This window comes from Phyllobates terribilis, unplaced genomic scaffold (assembly GCF_046119375.1).
Source record: "Phyllobates terribilis strain yellow unplaced genomic scaffold, ASM4611937v1 Scaffold_2__4_contigs__length_985480577, whole genome shotgun sequence".
NCBI lineage: Eukaryota > Metazoa > Chordata > Amphibia > Anura > Dendrobatidae > Phyllobates > Phyllobates terribilis.
In genome coordinates, this window is record NW_027362762.1 from 971,119,261 (window position 1) to 971,145,438 (window position 26,178).

General features: G+C 56.9%; 1 protein-coding gene across 1 annotated transcript in view; it reads right to left on the reverse strand.

Annotated features, from left to right (window-relative positions):
- CFAP91 (cilia and flagella associated protein 91) overlaps positions 1-26,178 on the reverse strand; it is a 176,837-nt gene that overhangs the window by 89,280 nt on the left and 61,379 nt on the right. The window lies entirely within an intron of this gene.

The following is a 26,178-nucleotide window of genomic DNA, read 5'->3' on the forward strand; positions in this document are numbered from 1 at the left end:
GAGACGAAGGGCGGGGGTCGCAGTGACAGACACGCACATCCCATCACACCAGCCCCAACCACCTGCATATACAGTACGTCACAGAAGTGAGTACACCCCTGACACTATCTCTTCCTGGGTCAGCGCTGGGGACCGGCCGCTGTGATACAATGTAGCGCAGTCAGTGCGGCCGGTGTAACCGTGTGACTGTGCTGCACTCCAAATATCACAATAACTGCAGCCACAAAAGTGAGTACACCCCTCAGTGAAAAGGGTCAAGTTGTGCCCCAAGTGTGAATATTTTGTGTGTCCACCATTACCTTCTTACCTCTCCTGGGCATGGAGGCCACTGGAGCGTCACCGGTGGCCGCTGGAATCCTCTTCCCTCCTACATGGCGACATCGCGGAGCCGGTGGATGCTGGAGACCTTTCGCTCCTCCACCTTCTGTTTGATTAGGCCCCACAGGTTCTCCAGAAGGTTCAGGTCTGGAGACATGCTCAGCCAGTCCAGCACCTTTACCCTCAGGTCCTTTACAAGGCAGTGGTGGTCTTGGAGATGTTTGGGGTCGTTGTGTTGGAATACCGCCCTGCGGCTCAGTCTCCGGTGGGAGGGGGGTCATACTCTGCTTCAGGATGTCACAGTACATGAAGGTATTCATGGTGCCCTCAATGACCTGTAGCCTCCCACAGCCGGCAGCACTCATGCAACCCCAAACCACGACACTCCCACCACCATGCCGGACTGTAGGCAGGACACTCTTGTCTTTGTGCTCCTCACCTGGTTGGCTCCACACACACTTGACTCCATCTGAACAAAATAAGTATATCTTGGTCTCCTCAGACTACAGGAGGTGGCTCCAGTAATCCACGTCCTTAGTCTGCTTGTCTTCAGGAAAGTGTTTGCTGCTTTCTTGCAGGGCTGTGGAGTTGATAAGCCAAACCTCCGACTCCTCAATGTCCATGACTCCGACTCCCTCATACACAGCTGATGTGTAAGTGATAAATTTACTGTAGCTCAGATTCATCTCAGCTAAAAGTCCAGACCCTGAGATCAGGAATAGGACAGACATTTATAGGACATTTCATAACTTTCCCAAATTCTTATGAAAAAATATTCCCCACAAACTGCATTGAACGACTGCACCCAATGTATTATATATTATAGGAGTCTGAGTCGGTCCGTTTTATACCGACTCCGACTCCACCAAAATGGAAACCGACTCCACAGCCCTGCTTTGTGCATTATCTCTAGAAGAAGCTTCTTCTGGGACGACCACCATGCAGAGCAATGTGATATAGTGTGCGGTGTATGGTCTGAGCAATGACAGGCGGACCCCCCACCCCTGTAACCTCTACAGCAATGTGTATGGTCTGAGTACTGACAGACGGACCCCCCACCCCTGTAACCTCTACAGCAATGTGTATGGTCTGAGCACTGACAGGCGGACCCCCCACCCCTCTGCAGCAATGTGTATGGTCTGAGCACTGACAGGCGGACCCCCCACCCCTGTAACCTCTACAGCAATGTGTATGGTCTGAGCACTGACAGGCGGACCCCCCACCCCTCTGCAGCAATGTGTATGGTCTGAGCACTGACAGGCGGACCCCCCACCCCTGTAACCTCTACAGCAATGTGTATGATCTGAGCACTGACAGGCGGACCCCCCACCCCTGTAACCTCTACAGCAATGTGTATGGTCTGAGCACTGACAGGCGGACCCCCCACCCCTGTAACCTCTACAGCAATGTGTATGGTCTGAGCACTGACAGGCGGACCCCCCACCCCTGTAACCTCTACAGCAATGTGTATGGTCTGAGCAGTAACAGGCGGACCCCCCACCCCTGTAACCTCTACAGCAATGTGTATGGTCTGAGCACTGACAGGCGGACCCCCCACCCCTGTAACCTCTACAGCAATGTGTATGGTCTGAGCACTGACAGGCGGACCCCCCACCCCTGCAGCAATGTGTATGGTCTGAGCACTGACAGGCGGACCCCCCACCCCTGTAACCTCTACAGCAATGTGTATGGTCTGAGCACTGACAGGCGGACCCCCCACCCCTGTAACCTCTACAGCAATGTGTATGGTCTGAGCACTGACAGGCGGACCCCCCACCCCTGTAACCTCTACAGCAATGTGTATGGTCTGAGCACTCACAGGTGGACCCCCCACCCCTGTAACCTCTGCAGCAATGTGTATGGTTTGAGCACTGATAGGCGGACCCCCCACCCCTGTAACCTCTACAGCAATGTGTATGGTCTGAGCACTGACAGGCGGACCCCCCACCCCTGTAACCTCTGCAGCAATGTGTATGGTCTGAGCACTGACAGGCGGACCCCCCACCACTGTAACCTCTACAGCAATGTGTATGGTCTGAGCACTGACAGGCGGACCCCCCACCCCTGTAACCTCTGCAGCAATGTGTATGGTCTGAGCACTGACAGGCGGACCCCCCACCCCTGTAACCTCTGCAGCAATGTGTATGGTCTGAGCACTGACAGGCGGACCCCCCACCCCTGTAACCTCTGCAGCAATGTGTATGGTCTGAGCACTGACAGGCGGACCCCCCACCCCTGTAACCTCTACAGCATTGTGTATGGTCTAAGCACTGACAGGCGGACCCCCCACCCCTGTAACCTCTGCAGCAATGTGTATGGTCTGAGCACTGACAGGCGGACCCCCCACCCCTGTAACCTCTACAGCAATGTGTATGGTCTGAGCACTGACAGGCGGACCCCCCACCCCTGTAACCTCTACAGCAATGTGTATGGTCTGAGCAGTAACAGGCGGACCCCCCACCCCTGTAACCTCTACAGCAATGTGTATGGTCTGAGCAATGACAGGCGGACCCCCCACCCCTGTAACCTCTACAGGAATGTATATAGTCTGAGCAGTAACAGGCAGACCCCCCACCCCTGTAACCTCTACAGCAATGTGTATGGTCTGATTACTGACAGGCAGACCCCCCACCCCTGTAACCTCTACAGCAATGTGTATGGTCTGATCACTGACAGGCGGACCCCCCAACCCTGTAACCTCTACAGCAATGTGTATGGTCTGAGCACTGACAGGCGGACCCCCCACCCCTGTAACCTCTGCAGCAATGTGTATGGTCTGATCACTGACAGGCGGACCCCCCACCCCTGTAACCTCTACAGCAATGTGTATGGTCTGAGCACTGACAGGCGGACCCCCCACCCCTGTAACCTCTACAGCAATGTGTATGGTCTGAGCACTGACAGGCGGACCCCCCACCCCTGTAACCTCTGCAGCAATGTGTATGGTCTGAGCACTGACAGGCGGACCCCCCACCACTGTAACCTCTACAGCAATGTGTATGGTCTGAGCACTGACAGGCGGACCCCCCACCCCTGTAACCTCTGCAGCAATGTGTATGGTCTGAGCACTGAGAGGTGGACCCCCCACCCCTGTAACCCCTACAGCAATGTGTATGGTCTGAGCAGTAACAGGTGGACCCCCCACCCCTGTAACCTCTACAGCAATGTGTATGGTCTGAGCACTGACAGGCGGACCCCCCACCCCTGTAACCTCTGCAGCAATGTGTATGGTCTGAGCACTGACAGGCGGACCCCCCACCCCTGTAACCTCTGCAGCAATGTGTATGGTCTGAGCACTGACAGGCGGACCCCCCACCCCTGTAACCTCTACAGCAATGTGTATGGTCTAAGCACTGACAGGCGGACCCCCCACCCCTGTAACCTCTGCAGCAATGTGTATGGTCTGAGCACTGAGAGGTGGACCCCCCACCCCTGTAACCTCTGCAGCAATGTGTATGGTCTGAGCACTGACAGGCGGACCCCCCACCCCTGTAACCTCTACAGCAATGTGTATGGTCTGAGCACTGAGAGGTGGACCCCCCACCCCTGTAACCTCTACAGCAATGTGTATGGTCTGAGCAGTAACAGGCGGACCCCCCACCCCTGTAACCTCTACAGGAATGTATATGGTCTGAGCAGTAACAGGCGGACCCCCCACCCCTGTAACCTCTGCAGCAATGTGTATGGTCTGATCACTGACAGGCGGAACCCCCACCCCTGTAACCTCTACAGCAATGTGTATGGTCTGAGCACTGACAGGCGGACCCCCCACCCCTGTAACCTCTGCAGCAATGTGTATGGTCTGAGCACTGACAGGCGGACCCCCCACCCCTGTAACCTCTACAGCAATGTGTATGGTCTGAGCACTGACAGGCGGACCCCCCACCCCTGTAACCTCTGCAGCAATGTGTATGGTCTGAGCACTGACAGGCGGACCCCCCACCCCTGTAACCTCTACAGCAATGTGTATGGTCTGAGCACTGACAGGCGGACCCCCCACCCCTGTAACCTCTGCAGCAATGTGTATGGTCTGAGCACTGACAGGCGGACCCCCCACCCCTGTAACCTCTACAGCAATGTGTATGGTCTGAGCACTGACAGGCGGACCCCCCACCCCTGTAACCTCTACAGCAATGTGTATGGTCTGAGCAGTAACAGGCGGACCCCCCACCCCTGTAACCTCTACAGGAATGTATATGGTCTGAGCAGTAACAGGCGGACCCCCCACACCTGTAACCTCTGCAGCAATGTGTATGGTCTGATCACTGACAGGCGGACCCCCCACCCCTGTAACCTCTGCAGAATTGGGAATGGTCTGATCACTGACAGGCGGACCCCCCACCTCTGTAACCTCTACAGCAATGTGTATGGTCTGAGCACTGACAGGCGGACCCCCCACCCCTGTAACCTCTACAGCAATGTGTATGGTCTGAGCACTGACAGGCGGACCCCCCACCCTTATAACCTCTACAGCAATGTGTATGGTCTGAGCACTGACAGGCGGACCCCCCACCCCTATAACCTCTACAGCAATGTGTATGGTCTGAGCACTGACAGGCGGACCCCCCACCCCTATAACCTCTACAGCAATGTGTATGGTCTGAGCACTGACAGGCGGACCCCCCAACCCTGTAACCTCTGCAGCTGTGTGTATGATCTGATCACTGACAGGCGGACCCCCCCACCCCTGTAACTTCTGCAGCAATGTGTATGGTCTGAGCACAGACAGGCGGACCCCCCCCACCCCTGCAACCTCTGCAGCAATGTGTATGGTCTGATCACTGACAGGCGGACCCCCCACCCCTGTAACCTCTGCAGCAATGTGTATGGTCTGAGCACTGACAGGCGGACCCCCCACCCCTGTAACCTCTGCAGCAATGTGTATGGTCTGAGCACTGAGAGGCGGACCCCCCACCCCTGTAACCTCTACAGCAATGTGTATGGTCTGAGCAGTAACAGGCGGACCGCCCACCCCTGTAACCTCTACAGGAATGTATATGGTCTGAGCAGTAACAGGCGGACCCCCCACCCCTGTAACCTCTGCAGCAATGTGTATGGTCTGATTACTGACAGGCGGACCCCCCACCCCTGTAACCTCTACAGCAATGTGTATGGTCTGAGCACTGACAGGCGGACCCCCCACCCCTGTAACCTCTACAGCAATGTGTATGGTCTGAGCACTGACAGGCGGACCCCCCACCCCTGTAACCTCTGCAGCAATGTGTATGGTCTGAGCACTGACAGGCGGACCCCCCACCCCTGTAACCTCTACAGCAATGTGTATGGTCTGAGCACTGACAGGCGGACCCCCCACCCCTGTAACCTCTGCAGCAATGTGTATGGTCTGAGCAGTAACAGGCGGACCCCCCACCCCTGTAACCTCTACAGGAATGTATATGGTCTGAGCAGTAACAGGCGGACCCCCCACCCCTGTAACCTCTGCAGCAATGTGTATGGTCTGATCACTGACAGGCGGACCCCCCACCCCTGTAACCTCTGCAGAATTGGGAATGGTCTGATCACTGACAGGCGGACCCCCCACCTCTGTAACCTCTACAGCAATGTGTATGGTCTGAGCACTGACAGGCGGACCCCCCACCCCTGTAACCTCTACAGCAATGTGTATGGTCTGAGCACTGACAGGCGGACCCCCCAAACCTATAACCTCTACAGCAATGTGTATGGTCTGAGCACTGACAGGCGGACCCCCCACCCCTGTAACCTCTACAGCAATGTGTATGGTCTGAGCACTGAGAGGTGGACCACCCACCCCTGTAACCTCTACAGCAATGTGTATGGTCTGAGCACTGACAGGTGGACCCCCCACCCCTGTAACCTCTGCAGCAATGTGTATGGTCTGAGCACTGACAGGCGGACCCCCCACCCCTATAACCTCTACAGCAATGTGTATGGTCTGAGCACTGACAGGCGGACCCCCCACCCCTATAACCTCTACAGCAATGTGTATGGTCTGAGCACTGACAGGCGGACCCCCCACCCCTGTAACCTCTGCAGCAATGTGTATGGTCTGAGCACTGAGAGGCGGACCCCCCACCCCTGTAACCTCTACAGCAATGTGTATGGTCTGAGCACTGACAGGCGGACCCCCCACCCCTGTAACCTCTGCAGCAATGTGTATGGTCTGAGCACTGACAGGCGGACCCCTCACCCCTGTAACCTCTGCAGCAATGTGTATGGTCTGAGCACTGACAGGCGGACCCCCCACCCCTGTAACCTCTACAGCAATGTGTATGGTCGAAGCACTGACAGGCGGACCCCCCACCCCTGTAACCTCTGCAGCAATGTGTATGGTCTGAGCACTGACAGGCGGACCCCCCACCCCTGTAACCTCTGCAGCAATGTGTATGGTCTGAGCACTGACAGGCGGACCCCCCACCCCTGTAACCTCTACAGCTATGTGTATGGTCTGAGCACTGACAGGCGGACCCCCCACCCCTGTAACCTCTACAGCAATGTGTATGGTCTGAGCACTGACAGGCGGACCCCCCACCCCTGTAACCTCTGCAGCAATGTGTATGGTCTGAGCAGTAACAGGCGGACCCCCACCCCTGTAACCTCTACAGGAATGTATATGGTCTGAGCAGTAACAGGCGGACCCCCCACCCCTGTAACCTCTACAGCAATGTGTATGGTCTGAGCACTGAGAGGTGGACCCCCCACCCCTGTAACCTCTACAGGAATGTATATGGTCTGAGCAGTAACAGGCGGACCCCACACCCCTGTAACCTCTACAGCAATGTGTATGGTCTGAGCACTGAGAGGTGGACCCCCCACCCCTGTAACCTCTACAGCAATGTGTATGGTCTGAGCAGTAACAGGCGGACCCCCCACCCCTGTAACCTCTACAGGAATGTATATGGTCTAAGCAGTAACAGGCGGACCCCCCACCCCTGTAACCTCTGCAGCAATGTGTATGGTCTGATCACTGACAGGCGGACCCCCCACCCCTGTAACCTCTGCAGAATTGGGAATGGTCTGATCACTGACAGGCGGACCCCCCACCTCTGTAACCTCTACAGCAATGTGTATGGTCTGAGCACTGACAGGCGGACCCCCCACCCCTGTAACCTCTACAGCAATGTGTATGGTCTGAGCACTGACAGGCGGACCCCCCACCCCTATAACCTCTACAGCAATGTGTATGGTCTGAGCACTGACAGGCGGACCCCCCACCCCTGTAACCTCTACAGCAATGTGTATGGTCTGAGCACTGAGAGGCGGACCCCCCACCCCTGTAACCTCTACAGCAATGTGTATGGTCTGAGCACTGAGAGGTGGACCCCCCACCCCTGTAACCTCTGCAGCAATGTGTATGGTCTGAGCACTGACAGGCGGACCCCCCACCCCTGTAACCTCTGCAGCAATGTGTATGGTCTGAGTACTGACAGGCGGACCCCCCACCCCTATAACCTCTACAGCAATGTGTATGGTCTGAGCACTGACAGGCGGACCCCCCAACCCTATAACCTCTACAGCAATGTGTATGGTCTGAGCACTGACAGGCGGACCCCCCACCCTGTAACCTCTGCAGCAATGTGTATGGTCTGAGCACTGACAGGTGGACCACCCACCCCTGTAACCTCTGCAGCAATGTGTATGGTCTGAGTACTGACAGGCGGACCCCCCACCCCTATAACCTCTACAGCAATGTGTATGGTCTGAGCACTGACAGGCGGACCCCCCACCCCTATAACCTCTACAGCAATGTGTATGGTCTGAGCACTGACAGGCGGACCCCCCACCCCTGTAACCTCTGCAGCAATGTGTATGGTCTGAGCACTGACAGGCGGACCCCCCACCCCTGTAACCTCTACAGCAATGTGTATGGTCTGAGCACTGACAGGCGGACCCCCCACCCCTGTAACCTCTACAGCAATGTGTATGGTCTGAGCACTGACAGGCGGACCCCTCACCCCTGTAACCTCTACAGCAATGTGTATGATCTGAGCACTGACAGGCGGACCCCCCACCCCTGTAACCTCTACAGCAATGTGTATGGTCTGAGCACTGACAGGCGGACCCCTCACCCCTGTAACCTCTACAGCAATGTGTATGGTCTGAGCACTGACAGGCGGACCCCCCACCCCTGTAACCTCTACAGCAATGTGTATGGTCTGAGCACTGACAGGCGGACCCCCCACCCCTGTAACCTCTGCAGCAATGTGTATGGTCTGAGCACTGACAGGCAGACCCCCCACCACTGTAACCTCTACAGCAATGTGTATGGTCTGAGCACTGACAGGCGGACCCCCCACCCCTGTAACCTCTACAGCATTGTGTATGGTCTGAGCACTGACAGGCGGACCCCCCACCCCTGTAACCCCTGTAGCAATGTGTATGGTCTGAGCACTGACAGGCGGACCCCCCACCCCTATAACCTCTACAGCAATGTGTATGGTCTGAGCACTGACAGGCGGACCCCCCACCTCTGTAACCTCTACAGCAATGTGTATGGTCTGAGCACTGAGAGGCGGACCCCCCACCCCTGTAACCTCTACAGCAATGTGTATGGTCTGAGCACTGAGAGGCGGCCCCCCACCCCTGTAACCTCTACAGCAATGTGTATGGTCTGAGCACTGACAGGCGGACCCCCACCCCTGTAACCTCTACAGCAATGTGTATGGTCTGAGCACTGACAGGCGGACCCCCCACCCCTGTAACCTCTACAGCAATGTGTATGGTCTGAGCACTGACAGGCGGACCCCCCACCCCTGTAACCTCTACAGCAATGTGTATGGTCTGAGCACTGACAGGCGGACCCCCCACCCCTGCAACCTCTGCAGCAATGTGTATGGTCTGATCAATGACAGGCGGACCCCCCACCCCTGTAACCTCTGCAGCAATGTGTATGGTCTGAGCACTGACAGGCGGACCCCCCACCCCTGTAACCTCTGCAGCAATGTGTATGGTCTGAGCACTGAGAGGCGGACCCCCCACCCCTGTAACCTCTACAGCAATGTGTATGGTCTGAGCAGTAACAGGCGGACCGCCCACCCCTGTAACCTCTACAGGAATGTATATGGTCTGAGCAGTAACAGGCGGACCCCCCACCCCTGTAACCTCTGCAGCAATGTGTATGGTCTGATTACTGACAGGCGGACCCCCCACCCCTGTAACCTCTACAGCAATGTGTATGGTCTGAGAACTGACAGGCGGACCCCCCACCCCTGTAACCTCTACAGCAATGTGTATGGTCTGAGCACTGACAGGCGGACCCCTCACCCCTGTAACCTCTGCAGCAATGTGTATGGTCTGAGCACTGACAGGCGGACCCCCCACCCCTGTAACCTCTACAGCAATGTGTATGGTCTGAGCACTGACAGGCGGACCCCCCACCCCTGTAACCTCTGCAGCAATGTGTATGGTCTGATTACTGACAGGCGGACCCCCCACCCCTGTAACCTCTACAGCAATGTGTATGGTCTGAGCACTGACAGGCGGACCCCCCACCCCTGTAACCTCTACAGCAATGTGTATGGTCTGAGCACTGACAGGCGGACCCCCCACCTCTGTAACCTCTGCAGCAATGTGTATGGTCTGAGCAGTAACAGGCGGACCCCCCACCCCTGTAACCTCTACAGGAATGTATATGGTCTGAGCAGTAACAGGCGGACCCCCCACCCCTGTAACCTCTGCAGCAATGTGTATGGTCTGATCACTGACAGGCGGACCCCCCACCCCTGTAACCTCTGCAGAATTGGGAATGGTCTGATCACTGACAGGCGGACCCCCCACCTCTGTAACCTCTACAGCAATGTGTATGGTCTGAGCACTGACAGGCGGACCCCCCACCCCTGTAACCTCTACAGCAATGTGTATGGTCTGAGCACTGACAGGCGGACCCCCCACCCCTATAACCTCTACAGCAATGTGTATGGTCTGAGCACTGACAGGCGGACCCCCCACCCCTGTAACCTCTACAGCAATGTGTATGGTCTGAGCAGTAACAGGCGGACCCCCCACCCCTGTAACCTCTACAGGAATGTATATGGTCTGAGCAGTAACAGGCGGACCCCCCACCCCTGTAACCTCTGCAGCAATGTGTATGGTCTGATCACTGACAGGCGGACCCCCCACCCCTGTAACCTCTGCAGAATTGGGAATGGTCTGATCACTGACAGGCGGACCCCCCACCTCTGTAACCTCTACAGCAATGTGTATGGTCTGAGCACTGACAGGCGGACCCCCCACCCCTGTAACCTCTACAGCAATGTGTATGGTCTGAGCACTGACAGGTGGACCCCCCACCCCTGTAACCTCTGCAGCAATGTGTATGGTCTGAGCACTGACAGGCGGACCCCCCACCCTGTAACCTCTGCAGCAATGTGTATGGTCTGAGCACTGACAGGTGGACCCCCCACCCCTGTAACCTCTGCAGCAATGTGTATGGTCTGAGTACTGACAGGCGGACCCCCCACCCCTATAACCTCTACAGCAATGTGTATGGTCTGAGCACTGACAGGCGGACCCCCCACCCCTATAACCTCTACAGCAATGTGTATGGTCTGAGCACTGAGAGGCGGACCCCCCAACCCTATAACCTCTACAGCAATGTGTATGGTCTGAGCACTGACAGGCGGACCCCCCAACCCTATAACCTCTACAGCAATGTGTATGGTCTGAGCACTGACAGGCGGACCCCCCACCCTGTAACCTCTGCAGCAATGTGTATGGTCTGAGCACTGACAGGTGGACCCCCCACCCCTGTAACCTCTGCAGCAATGTGTATGGTCTGAGTACTGACAGGCGGACCCCCCACCCCTATAACCTCTACAGCAATGTGTATGGTCTGAGCACTGACAGGCGGACCCCCACCCCTGTAACCTCTGCAGCAATGTGTATGGTCTGAGCACTGAGAGGCGGACCCCCCACCCCTGTAACCTCTACAGCAATGTGTATGGTCTGAGCACTGACAGGCGGACCCCCCACCCCTGTAACCTCTACAGCAATGTGTATGGTCTGAGCACTGACAGGCGGACCCCTCACCCCTGTAACCTCTACAGCAATGTGTATGGTCTGAGCACTGAGAGGTGGACCCCCCACCCCTGTAACCTCTACAGCAATGTGTATGGTCTGAGCACTGACAGGCGGACCCCCCACCCCTGTAACCTCTGCAGCAATGTGTATGGTCTGAGCACTGACAGGCAGACCCCCCACCACTGTAACCTCTACAGCAATGTGTATGGTCTGAGCACTGACAGGCGGACCCCCCACCCCTGTAACCTCTGCAGCAATGTGTATGGTCTGAGCACTGACAGGCGGACCCCCCACCCCTGTAACCCCTGTAGCAATGTGTATGGTCTGAGCAATGACAGGCGGACCCCCCACCCCTATAACCTCTACAGCAATGTGTATGGTCTGAGCACTGACAGGCGGACCCCCCACCTCTGTAACCTCTACAGCAATGTGTATGGTCTGAGCACTGAGAGGCGGACCCCCCACCCCTGTAACCTCTACAGCAATGTGTATGGTCTGAGCACTGAGAGGCGGCCCCCCACCCCTGTAACCTCTACAGCAATGTGTATGGTCTGAGCACTGACAGGCGGACCCCCCACCCCTGTAACCTCTACAGCAATGTGTATGGTCTGAGCACTGACAGGCGGACCCCCCACCCCTGTAACCTCTACAGCAATGTGTATGGTCTGAGCACTGACAGGTGGACCCCCCACCCCTGTAACCTCTACAGCAATGTGTATGGTCTGAGCACTGACAGGCGGACCCCCCACCCCTATAACCTCTACAGCAATATGTATGGTCTGAGCACTGACAGGCGGACCCCCCACCCCTGTAACCTCTACAGCAATGTGTATGGTCTGAGCACTGAGAGGCGGACCCCCACCCCTATAACCTCTACAGCAATTTGTATAGTCTGAGCACTGAGAGGCGGACCCCCCACCCCTATAACCTCTACAGCAATGTGTATGTTCTGAGCACTGACAGGCGGACCCCCCACCCCTGTAACCTCTACAGCAATGTGTATGGTCTGAGCACTGACAGGTGGACCCCCCACCCCTGTAACCTCTGCAGCTGTGTGTATGATGTGATCACTGACAGGCGGACCCCCCCACCCCTGTAACTTCTGCAGCAATATGTATGGTCTGAGCACAGACAGGCGGACCCCCCCCCACCCCTGTAACCTCTGCAGCAATGTGTATGGTCTGAGCACTGACAGGCGGACCCCCCACCTCTGTAACCTCTACAGCAATGTGTATGGTCTGAGCACTGACAGGCGGACCCCCCACCTCTGTAACCTCTACAGCAATGTGTATGGTCTGAGCACTGAGAGGCGGACCCCCCACCCCTGTAACCTCTACAGCAATGTGTATGGTCTGAGCACTGACAGGCGGACCCCCCACCCCTGTAACCTCTACAGCAATGTGTATGGTCTGAGCACTGACAGGCGGACCCCCCACCCCTGTAACCTCTACAGCAATGTGTATGGTCTGAGCACTGACAGGCGGACCCCCCACCCCTGTAACCTCTACAGCAATGTGTATGGTCTGAGCACTGACAGGTGGACCCCCCACCCCTGTAACCTCTACAGCAATGTGTATGGTCTGAGCACTGACAGGCGGACCCCCCACCCCTATAACCTCTACAGCAATATGTATGGTCTGAGCACTGACAGGCGGACCCCCCACCCCTGTAACCTCTACAACAATGTGTATGGTCTGAGCACTGAGAGGCGGACCCCCACCCCTATAACCTCTACAGCAATTTGTATAGTCTGAGCACTGAGAGGCGGACCCCCCACCCCTATAACCTCTACAGCAATGTGTATGTTCTGAGCACTGACAGGCGGACCCCCCACCCCTGTAACCTCTACAGCAATGTGTATGGTCTGAGCACTGACAGGCGGACCCCCCACCCCTGTAACCTCTGCAGCTGTGTGTATGATCTGATCACTGACAGGCGGACCCCCCACCCCTGTAACCCCTAGGGCAATGTGTATGGTCTGATCACTGACAGGCGGACCCCCCACCCTTGTAACTTCTGCAGCAATATGTATGGTCTGAGCACAGACAGGCGGACCCCCCCCACCCCTGTAACCTCTGCAGCAATGTGTATGGTCTGAGCACTGACAGGCGGACCCCCCACCCCTGTAACCTCTGCAACAATGTGTATGGTCTGAGCACTGAGAGGCGGACCCCCCACCCCTGTAACCTCTACAGCAATGTGTATGGTCTGAGCACTGACAGGCGGACCCCCCACCCCTGTAACCCCTACAGCAATGTGTATGGTCTGAGCCCTGACAGGCGGACCCCCCACCCCTATAGCCTCTACAGCAATGTGTATGTTCTGAGCACTGACAGGCGGACCCCCCACCCCTGTAACCTCTACCGCAATGTGTATGGTCTGAGCACTGACAGGTGGACCCCGCACCCCTGTAACCTCTGCAGCAATGTGTATGGTCTGAGCACTGACAGGCGGACCCCCCACCCCTGTAACCTCTACAGCAATGTATATGGTCTGATCACTAACAGGAGGACCCCCCACCCCTGTAACCTCTACAGCAATGTGTATGGTCTGAGCAATGACAGGCGGACCCCCCACCCCTGTATCCTCTACAGCAATGTGTATGGTCTGAGCACTGACAGGCGGACCCCCCACCCCTGTAACCTCTACAGCAATGTGTATGGTCTGAGCACTGACAGGCGGACCCCCCACCCCTGTAACCTCTACAGCAATGTGTATGGTCTGAGCACTGACAGGCGGACCCCCCACCCCTGTAACCTATACAGCAATGTGTATGGTCTGAGCACTGACAGGCGGACCCCTCACCCCTGTAACCTCTACAGCAATGTGTATGATCTGAGCACTGACAGGCGGACCCCCCACCCGTGTAACCTCTACAGCAATGTGTATGGTCTGAGCACTGACAGGCGGACCCCTCACCCCTGTAACCTCTACAGCAATGTGTATGGTCTGAGCACTGACAGGCGGACCCCCCACCCCTGTAACCTCTACAGCAATGTGTATGGTCTGAGCACTGACAGGCGGACCCCCCACCCCTGTAACCTCTGCAGCAATGTGTATGGTCTGAGCACTGACAGGCAGACCCCCCACCACTGTAACCTCTACAGCAATGTGTATGGTCTGAGCACTGACAGGCGGACCCCCCACCCCTGTAACCTCTACAGCATTGTGTATGGTCTGAGCACTGACAGGCGGACCCCCCACCCCTGTAACCCCTGTAGCAATGTGTATGGTCTGAGCACTGACAGGCGGACCCCCCACCCCTATAACCTCTACAGCAATGTGTATGGTCTGAGCACTGACAGGCGGACCCCCCACCTCTGTAACCTCTACAGCAATGTGTATGGTCTGAGCACTGAGAGGCGGACCCCCCACCCCTGTAACCTCTACAGCAATGTGTATGGTCTGAGCACTGACAGGCGGACCCCCCACCCCTGTAACCTCTACAGCAATGTGTATGGTCTGAGCACTGACAGGCGGACCCCCCACCTCTGTAACCTCTACAGCAATGTGTATGGTCTGAGTACTGAGAGGCGGCCCCCCACCCCTGTAACCTCTACAGCAATGTGTATGGTCTGAGCACTGACAGGCGGACCCCCCACCCCTGTAACCTCTACAGCAATGTGTATGGTCTGAGCACTGACAGGCGGACCCCCCACCCCTGTAACCTCTACAGCAATGTGTATGGTCTGAGCACTGACAGGCGGACCCCCCCCACCCCTGCAACCTCTGCAGCAATGTGTATGGTCTGATCAATGACAGGCGGACCCCCCACCCCTGTAACCTCTGCAGCAATGTGTATGGTCTGAGCACTGACAGGCGGACCCCCCACCCCTGTAACCTCTACAGCAATGTGTATGGTCTGAGCACTGACAGGCGGACCCCCCACCCCTATAACCTCTACAGCAATATGTATGGTCTGAGCACTGACAGGCGGACCCCCCACCCCTGTAACCTCTACAACAATGTGTATGGTCTGAGCACTGAGAGGCGGACCCCCACCCCTATAACCTCTACAGCAATTTGTATAGTCTGAGCACTGAGAGGCGGACCCCCCACCCCTATAACCTCTACAGCAATGTGTATGTTCTGAGCACTGACAGGCGGACCCCCCACCCCTGTAACCTCTACAGCAATGTGTATGGTCTGAGCACTGACAGGCGGACCCCCCACCCCTGTAACCTCTGCAGCTGTGTGTATGATCTGATCACTGACAGGCGGACCCCCCACCCCTGTAACCCCTAGGGCAATGTGTATGGTCTGATCACTGACAGGCGGACCCCCCACCCTTGTAACTTCTGCAGCAATATGTATGGTCTGAGCACAGACAGGCGGACCCCCCCCACCCCTGTAACCTCTGCAGCAATGTGTATGGTCTGAGCACTGACAGGCGGACCCCCCACCCCTGTAACCTCTGCAACAATGTGTATGGTCTGAGCACTGAGAGGCGGACCCCCCACCCCTGTAACCTCTACAGCAATGTGTATGGTCTGAGCACTGACAGGCGGACCCCCCACCCCTGTAACCCCTACAGCAATGTGTATGGTCTGAGCCCTGACAGGCGGACCCCCCACCCCTATAGCCTCTACAGCAATGTGTATGTTCTGAGCACTGACAGGCGGACCCCCCACCCCTGTAACCTCTACCGCAATGTGTATGGTCTGAGCACTGACAGGTGGACCCCGCACCCCTGTAACCTCTGCAGCAATGTGTATGGTCTGAGCACTGACAGGCGGACCCCCCACCCCTGTAACCTCTACAGCAATGTATATGGTCTGATCACTAACAGGAGGACCCCCCACCCCTGTAACCTCTACAGCAATGTGTATGGTCTGAGCAATGACAGGCGGACCCCCCACCCCTGTATCCTCTACAGCAATGTGTATGGTCTGAGCACTGACAGGCGGACCCCCCACCCCTGTAACCTCTACAGCAATGTGTATGGTCTGAGCACTGACAGGCGGACCCCCCACCCCTGTAACCTCTACAGCAATGTGTATGGTCTGAGCACTGACAGGCGGACCCCCCACCCCTGTAACCTATACAGCAATGTGTATGGTCTGAGCACTGACAGGCGGACCCCTCACCCCTGTAACCTCTACAGCAATGTGTATGATCTGAGCACTGACAGGCGGACCCCCCACCCCTGTAACCTCTACAGCAATGTGTATGGTCTGAGCACTGACAGGCGGACCCCTCACCCCTGTAACCTCTACAGCAATGTGTATGGTCTGAGCACTGACAGGCGGACCCCCCACCCCTGTAACCTCTACAGCAATGTGTATGGTCTGAGCACTGACAGGCGGACCCCCCACCCCTGTAACCTCTGCAGCAATGTGTATGGTCTGAGCACTGACAGGCAGACCCCCCACCACTGTAACCTCTACAGCAATGTGTATGGTCTGAGCACTGACAGGCGGACCCCCCACCCCTGTAACCTCTACAGCATTGTGTATGGTCTGAGCACTGACAGGCGGACCCCCCACCCCTGTAACCCCTGTAGCAATGTGTATGGTCTGAGCACTGACAGGCGGACCCCCCACCCCTATAACCTCTACAGCAATGTGTATGGTCTGAGCACTGACAGGCGGACCCCCCACCTCTGTAACCTCTACAGCAATGTGTATGGTCTGAGCACTGAGAGGCGGACCCCCCACCCCTGTAACCTCTACAGCAATGTGTATGGTCTGAGCACTGAGAGGCGGCCCCCCACCCCTGTAACCTCTACAGCAATGTGTATGGTCTGAGCACTGCCAGGCAGACCCCCCACCCCTGTAACCTCTACAGCAATGTGTATGGTCTGAGCACTGACAGGCGGACCCCCCACCCCTGTAACCTCTACAGCAATGTGTATGGTCTGAGCACTGACAGGTGGACCCCCCACCCCTGCAACCTCTGCAGCAATGTGTATGGTCTGATCAATGACAGGCGGACCCCCCACCCCTGTAACCTCTGCAGCAATGTGTATGGTCTGAGCACTGACAGGCGGACCCCCCACCCCTGTAACCTCTGCAGCAATGTGTATGGTCTGAGCACTGAGAGGCGGACCCCCCACCCCTGTAACCTCTACAGCAATGTGTATGGTCTGAGCAGTAACAGGCGGACCGCCCACCCCTGTAACCTCTACAGGAATGTATATGGTCTGAGCAGTAACAGGCGGACCCCCCACCCCTGTAACCTCTGCAGCAATGTGTATGGTCTGATTACTGACAGGCGGACCCCCCACCCCTGTAACCTCTACAGCAATGTGTATGGTCTGAGCACTGACAGGCGGACCCCCCACCCCTGTAACCTCTACAGCAATGTGTATGGTCTGAGCACTGACAGGCGGACCCCCCACCCCTGTAACCTCTGCAGCAATGTGTATGGTCTGAGCACTGACAGGCGGACCCCCCACCCCTGTAACCTCTGCAGAATTGGGAATGGTCTGATCACTGACAGGCGGACCCCCCACCTCTGTAACCTCTACAGCAATGTGTATGGTCTGAGCACTGACAGGCGGACCCCCCACCCCTGTAACCTCTACAGCAATGTGTATGGTCTGAGCACTGACAGGCGGACCCCCCACCCCTATAACCTCTACAGCAATGTGTATGGTCTGAGCACTGACAGGCGGACCCCCCACCCCTGTAACCTCTACAGCAATGTGTATGGTCTGAGCACTGAGAGGTGGACCACCCACCCCTGTAACCTTTACAGCAATGTGTATGGTCTGAGCACTGACAGGTGGACCCCCCACCCCTGTAACCTCTGCAGCAATGTGTATGGTCTGAGCACTGACAGGCGGACCCCCCACCCTGTAACCTCTGCAGCAATGTGTATGGTCTGAGCACTGACAGGTGGACCCCCCACCCCTGTAACCTCTGCAGCAATGTGTATGGTCTGAGTACTGACAGGCGGACCCCCCACCCCTATAACCTCTACAGCAATGTGTATGGTCTGAGCACTGACAGGCGGACCCCCCACCCCTATAACCTCTACAGCAATGTGTATGGTCTGAGCACTGAGAGGCGGACCCCCCAACCCTATAACCTCTACAGCAATGTGTATGGTCTGAGCACTGACAGGCGGACCCCCCAACCCTATAACCTCTACAGCAATGTGTATGGTCTGAGCACTGACAGGCGGACCCCCCACCCTGTAACCTCTTCAGCAATGTGTATGGTCTGAGCACTGACAGGTGGACCCCCCACCCCTGTAACCTCTGCAGCAATGTGTATGGTCTGAGTACTGACAGGCGGACCCCCCACCCCTATAACCTCTACAGCAATGTGTATGGTCTGAGCACTGACAGGCGGACCCCCCACCCCTGTAACCTCTGCAGCAATGTGTATGGTCTGAGCACTGAGAGGCGGACCCCCCACCCCTGTAACCTCTACAGCAATGTGTATGGTCTGAGCACTGACAGGCGGACCCCCCACCCCTGTAACCTCTACAGCAATGTGTATGGTCTGAGCACTGACAGGCGGACCCCTCACCCCTGTAACCTCTACAGCAATGTGTATGGTCTGAGCACTGAGAGGTGGACCCCCCACCCCTGTAACCTCTACAGCAATGTGTATGGTCTGAGCACTGACAGGCGGACCCCCCACCCCTGTAACCTCTGCAGCAATGTGTATGGTCTGAGCACTGACAGGCAGACCCCCCACCACTGTAACCTCTACAGCAATGTGTATGGTCTGAGCACTGACAGGCGGACCCCCCACCCCTGTAACCTCTGCAGCAATGTGTATGGTCTGAGCACTGACAGGCGGACCCCCCACCCCTGTAACCCCTGTAGCAATGTGTATGGTCTGAGCAATGACAGGCGGACCCCCCACCCCTATAACCTCTACAGCAATGTGTATGGTCTGAGCACTGACAGGCGGACCCCCCACCTCTGTAACCTCTACAGCAATGTGTATGGTCTGAGCACTGAGAGGCGGACCCCCCACCCCTGTAACCTCTACAGCAATGTGTATGGTCTGAGCACTGAGAGGCGGCCCCCCACCCCTGTAACCTCTACAGCAATGTGTATGGTCTGAGCACTGACAGGCGGACCCCCCACCCCTGTAACCTCTACAGCAATGTGTATGGTCTGAGCACTGACAGGCGGACCCCCCACCCCTGTAACCTCTACAGCAATGTGTATGGTCTGAGCACTGACAGGTGGACCCCCCACCCCTGTAACCTCTACAGCAATGTGTATGGTCTGAGCACTGACAGGCGGACCCCCCACCCCTATAACCTCTACAGCAATATGTATGGTCTGAGCACTGACAGGCGGACCCCCCACCCCTGTAACCTCTACAGCAATGTGTATGGTCTGAGCACTGAGAGGCGGACCCCCACCCCTATAACCTCTACAGCAATTTGTATAGTCTGAGCACTGAGAGGCGGACCCCCCACCCCTATAACCTCTACAGCAATGTGTATGTTCTGAGCACTGACAGGCGGACCCCCCACCCCTGTAACCTCTACAGCAATGTGTATGGTCTGAGCACTGACAGGTGGACCCCCCACCCCTGTAACCTCTGCAGCTGTGTGTATGATGTGATCACTGACAGGCGGACCCCCCCACCCCTGTAACTTCTGCAGCAATATGTATGGTCTGAGCACAGACAGGCGGACCCCCCCCCACCCCTGTAACCTCTGCAGCAATGTGTATGGTCTGAGCACTGACAGGCGGACCCCCCACCCCTATAACCTCTACAGCAATGTGTATGGTCTGAGCACTGACAGGCGGACCCCCCACCTCTGTAACCTCTACAGCAATGTGTATGGTCTGAGCACTGAGAGGCGGACCCCCCACCCCTGTAACCTCTACAGCAATGTGTATGGTCTGAGCACTGACAGGCGGACCCCCCACCCCTGTAACCTCTACAGCAATGTGTATGGTCTGAGCACTGACAGGCGGACCCCCCACCCCTGTAACCTCTACAGCAATGTGTATGGTCTGAGCACTGACAGGCGGACCCCCCACCCCTGTAACCTCTACAGCAATGTGTATGGTCTGAGCACTGACAGGTGGACCCCCCACCCCTGTAACCTCTACAGCAATGTGTATGGTCTGAGCACTGACAGGCGGACCCCCCACCCCTATAACCTCTACAGCAATATGTATGGTCTGAGCACTGACAGGCGGACCCCCCACCCCTGTAACCTCTACAACAATGTGTATGGTCTGAGCACTGAGAGGCGGACCCCCACCCCTATAACCTCTACAGCAATTTGTATAGTCTGAGCACTGAGAGGCGGACCCCCCACCCCTATAACCTCTACAGCAATGTGTATGTTCTGAGCACTGACAGGCGGACCCCCCACCCCTGTAACCTCTACAGCAATGTGTATGGTCTGAGCACTGACAGGCGGACCCCCCACCCCTGTAACCTCTGCAGCTGTGTGTATGATCTGATCACTGACAGGCGGACCCCCCACCCCTGTAACCCCTAGGGCAATGTGTATGGTCTGATCACTGACAGGCGGACCCCCCACCCTTGTAACTTCTGCAGCAATGTGTATGGTCTGAGCACAGACAGGCGGACCCCCCCCACCCCTGTAACCTCTGCAGCAATGTGTATGGTCTGAGCACTGACAGGCGGACCCCCCACCCCTGTAACCTCTGCAACAATGTGTATGGTCTGAGCACTGAGAGGCGGACCCCCCACCCCTGTAACCTCTACAGCAATGTGTATGGTCTGAGCACTGACAGGCGGACCCCCCACCCCTGTAACCCCTACAGCAATGTGTATGGTCTGAGCCCTGACAGGCGGACCCCCCACCCCTATAGCCTCTACAGCAATGTGTATGTTCTGAGCACTGACAGGCGGACCCCCCACCCCTGTAACCTCTACCGCAATGTGTATGGTCTGAGCACTGACAGGTGGACCCCGCACCCCTGTAACCTCTGCAGCAATGTGTATGGTCTGAGCACTGACAGGCGGACCCCCCACCCCTGTAACCTCTACAGCAATGTATATGGTCTGATCACTAACAGGAGGACCCCCCACCCCTGTAACCTCTACAGCAATGTGTATGGTCTGAGCAATGACAGGCGGACCCCCCACCTCTGTATCCTCTACAGCAATGTGTATGGTCTGAGCACTGACAGGCGGACCCCCCACCCCTGTAACCTCTACAGCAATGTGTATGGTCTGAGCACTGACAGGCGGACCCCCCACCCCTGTAACCTCTACAGCAATGTGTATGGTCTGAGCACTGACAGGCGGACCCCCCACCCCTGTAACCTATACAGCAATGTGTATGGTCTGAGCACTGACAGGCGGACCCCCCCCCCCCTCCCCTGTAACCTCTACAGCAATGTGTATGGTCTGAGCACTGACAGGCGGACCCCCCACCCCTGTAACCTCTACAGCAATGTGTATGGTCTGAGCACTGAGAGGCGGACCCCCCACCCCTGTAACCTCTGCAGCAATGTGTATGGTCTGAGCACTGACAGGCGGACCCCCCACCCCTGTAACCTCTGCAGCAATGTGTATGGTCTGACCACTGAGAGGCGGACCCCCCACCCCTGTAACCTCTGCAGCAATGTGTAAGGTCTGATCACTGACAGGCGGACCCCCCACCCCTGTAACCTCTGCAGCAATGTGTATGGTCTGAGCACTGACAGGCGGACCCCCCACCCCTGTAACCTCTATAGCAATGTGTATGGTCTGAGCACTGACAGGCGGACCCCCCACCCCTGTAACCTCTACAGCAATGTGTATGGTCTGAGCACTGACAGGCGGACCCCCCACCCCTGTAACCTCTACAGCAATGTGTATGGTCTGAGCACTGACAGGCTGACCCCCCACCCCTGTAACCTCTACAGCAATGTGTATGGTCTGAGCACTGACAGGCGGACCCCCCATCCCTGTAACCCCTGCAGCAATGTGTATGATCTGAGCACTGACAGGCGGACCCCCCACCCCTGTAACCTCTGCAGCAGTGTGTATGGTCTGAGCACTGACAGGTGGACCCCCCACCCCTGTAACCTCTACAGCAATGTGTATGGTCTGAGCACTGACAGGCGGACCCCCACCCCTGTAACCTCTACAGCAATGTGTATGGTCTGAGCACTGACAGGCGGACCCCCCACCCCTGTAGCAATGTGTATGGTCTGAGCACTGAGAGGCGGACCCTCCACCCCTGTAAACTCTACAGCAATGTGTATGGTCTGAGCAGTGACAGGCGGACCCCCCACCCCTGTAACCTCTACAGCAATGTGTATGGTCTGAGCACTGACAGGCGGACCCCCCACCCCTGTAGCAATGTGTATGGTCTGAGCACTGAGAGGCGGACCCCCCACCCCTGTAACCTCTACAGCAATGTGTATGGTCTGAGCACTGACAGGAGGACCCCCGACCCCTGTAACCTCTACAGCAATGTGTATGGTCTGAGCATTGACAGGCGGACCCCCCACCCCTGTAACCTCTACAGCAATGTGTATGGTCTGAGCACTGACAGGCGGACCCCCCACCCCTGTAACCTCTGCAGCAATGTGTATGGTCTGAGCACTGACAGGCGGACCCCTCACCCCTGAAACCTCTACAGCAATGTGTATGTTCTGAGCACTGACAGGCGGACCCCCCACCCCTGTAACCCCTGTAGCAATGTGTATGGTCTGAGCACTGAGAGGCGGACCCCTCACCCCTGAAACCTCTACAGCAATGTGTATGGTCTGAGCACTGAGAGGCGGACCCCTCACCCCTGAAACCTCTACAGCAATGTGTATGGTCTGAGCACTGACAGGCGGACCCCTCACCCCTGAAACCTCTACAGCAATGTGTATGGTCTGAGCATTGACAGGCGGACCCCCCACCCCTGTAACCTCTACAGCAATGTGTATGGTCTGAGCACTGAGAGGCGGACCCCTCACCCCTGAAACCTCTACAGCAATGTGTATGGTCTGAGCACTGACAGGCGGACCCCTCACCCCTGAAACCTCTACAGCAATGTGTATGGTCTGAGCATTGACAGGCGGACCCCCCACCCCTGTAACCTCTACAGCAATGTGTATGGTCTGAGCACTGACAGGCGGACCCCCCACCCCTGTAACCTCTACAGCAATGTGTATGGTCTGAGCACTGACAGGCGGACCCCCCACCCCTGTAACCTCTACAGAAATGTGTATGGTCTGAGCACTGACAGGCAGACCCCCCACCCCTGTAACCTCTACAGCAATGTGTATGTTCTGAGCACTGACAGGCAGACCCCCCACCCCTGTAACCTCTGCAGCAATGTGTATGGTCTGAGCACTGACAGGCGGATCCCCCACCCCTGTGACCTCTACAGCAATGTGTATGGTCTGAGCACTGACAGGCGGACCCCCCACCCCTGTAACCTCTACAGCAATGTGTATGGTCTGATCACTGACAGGCGGACCCCCCACCCCTGTAACCTCTGCAGCAATGTGTATGGTCTGAGCTGTGACAGGCGGACCCCCCTTCCCTGTAACCTCTGCAGCAATGTGTATGGTCTGAGCACTGACAGGCGGACCCCCCACCCCTGTAACCTCTACAGCAATGTGTATAGTCTGATCACTGACAGGCGGACCCCCCACCCCTGTAACCTCTGCACCAATGTGTATGGTCTGAGCACTGAGAGGCGGACCCCCCACCCCTGTAACCTCTACAGCAATGTGTATGGTCTGAGCACTCACAGGCGGACCCCCCACCCCTGTAACCTCTACAGCAATGTGTATGGTCTGAGCACTGAGAGGCGGACCCCCCACCCCTGTAACCTCTACAGCAATGTGTATGGTCTGATCACTGACAGATGGACCCCCCACCCCTGTAACCTCTACAGCAATGTGTATGGTCTGAGCACTGAGAGGCGGACCCCCCACCCCTGTAACCTCTACAGCAATGTGTATGGTCTGAGCACTGAGAGGCGGACCCCCCACCCCTGTAACCTCTACAGCAATGTGTATGGTCTGAGCACTGACAGGCGGACCCCCCACCCCTGTAACCTCTACAGCAATGTGTATGGTCTGAGCACTGACAGGCGGACCCCCCACCCCTGTAACCTCTACAGCAATGTGTATGGTCTGAGCACTGACAGGCGGACCCCCCACCCCTGAAACCTCTACAGCAATATGTATGGTCTGAGCACTGACAGGTGGACCCCCCACCCCTGTAACCCCTGTAGCAATGTGTATGGTCTGAGCACTGACAGGCGAACCCCCCAACCGTGTAACCTCTACAGAAAAGTGTATGGTCTGAGCACTAACAGGCGGACCCCCCACCCCTGTAACCTCTACAGCAATGTGTATGGTCTGAGCACTAACAGGCGGACCCCCCACCCCTGTAACCTCTACAGCAATGTGTATGGTCTGAGCACTGACAGGCGGACCCCCCAACCGTGTAACCTCTACAGAAATGTGTATTGTCTGAGCACTGACAGGCGGACCCCTCTTCCCTGTAACCTCTACAGCAATGTGTATGGTCTGAGCACTAACAGGCGGACCCCCCACCCCTGTAACCTCTACAGCAATGTGTATGGTCTGAGCACTAACAGGCGGACCCCCCACCCCTGTAACCTCTACAGCAATGTGTATGGTCTGAGCACTGACAGGCGGACCCCCCTTCCCTGTAACCTCTACAGCAATGTGTATGGTCTGAGCACTGACAGGCGGACCCCCCACCCCTGTAACCTCTGCAGCAATGTGTGTGGTCTGAGCATTGACAGGCGGACCCCCCACCCCTGTAACCTCTACAGCAATGTGTATGGTCTGAGCACTGACAGGCGGACCCCCCACCCCTGTAACCTCTACAGTAATGTGTATGGTCTGAGCACTGACAGGCGGACCCCCCACCCCTGAAACCTCTACAGCAATGTGTATGGTCTGAGCACTGACAGGCGGACCCCCCACCCCTGTAACCTCTACAGCAATGTGTATGGTCTGAGTACTGACAGGCGGATCCCCCACCCCTGTAACCTCTGCAGCAATGTGTATGGTCTGAGCACTGACAGGCGGACCCCCCACCCCTGTAGCAATGTGTATGGTCTGAGCACTGACAGGCGGACCCCCCACTCCTGTAACCTCTGCAGCAATGTGTATGGTCTGAGCACTGACAGGCGGACCCCCCACCCCTGTAACCTCTGCAGCAATGTGTATGGTCTGAGCACTGACAGGCGGACCCCCCACCCCTGTAACCTGTGCCGCAATGTGTATGGTCTGAGCACTGACAGGCAGACCCCCCACTCCTGTAACCTCTGCAGCAATGTGTATGGTCTGAGCACTGACAGGCGGACCCCCCACCCCTGTAACCTCTACAGCAATGTGTATGGTCTGAGCACTGACAGGCGGACCCCCCACTCCTGTAACCTCTGCAGCAATGTGTATGGTCTGAGCACTGACAGGCGGACCCCCCACCCCTGTAACCTCTGCAGCAATGTGTATGGTCTGAGCACTGACAGGCGGACCCCCCACCCCTGTAACCTCTACAGCAATGTGTATGGTCTGATCACTGACAGGCGGACCCCCCACCTCTGTAACCTCTACAGCAATGTGTATGGTCTGAGCACTCACAGGTGGACCCCCCACCCCTGTAACCTCTGCAGCAATGTGTATGGTCTGAGCACTGACAGGCGGACCCCCCACCCCTGTAACCTCTGCAGCAATGTGTATGGTCTGAGCACTGACAGGCGGACCCCTCTTCCCTGTAACCTCTACAGCAATGTGTATGGTCTGAGCACTGACAGGCGGACCCCCCACCCCTGTAACCTGTGCCGCAATGTGTATGGTCTGAGCACTGACAGGTGGACCCCCCACCCCTGTAACCTCTGCAGCAAAGTGTATGGTCTGAGCACTGACAGGCGGACCCCTCTTCCCTGTAACCTCTACAGCAATGTGTATGGTCTGAGCACTGACAGGCGGAC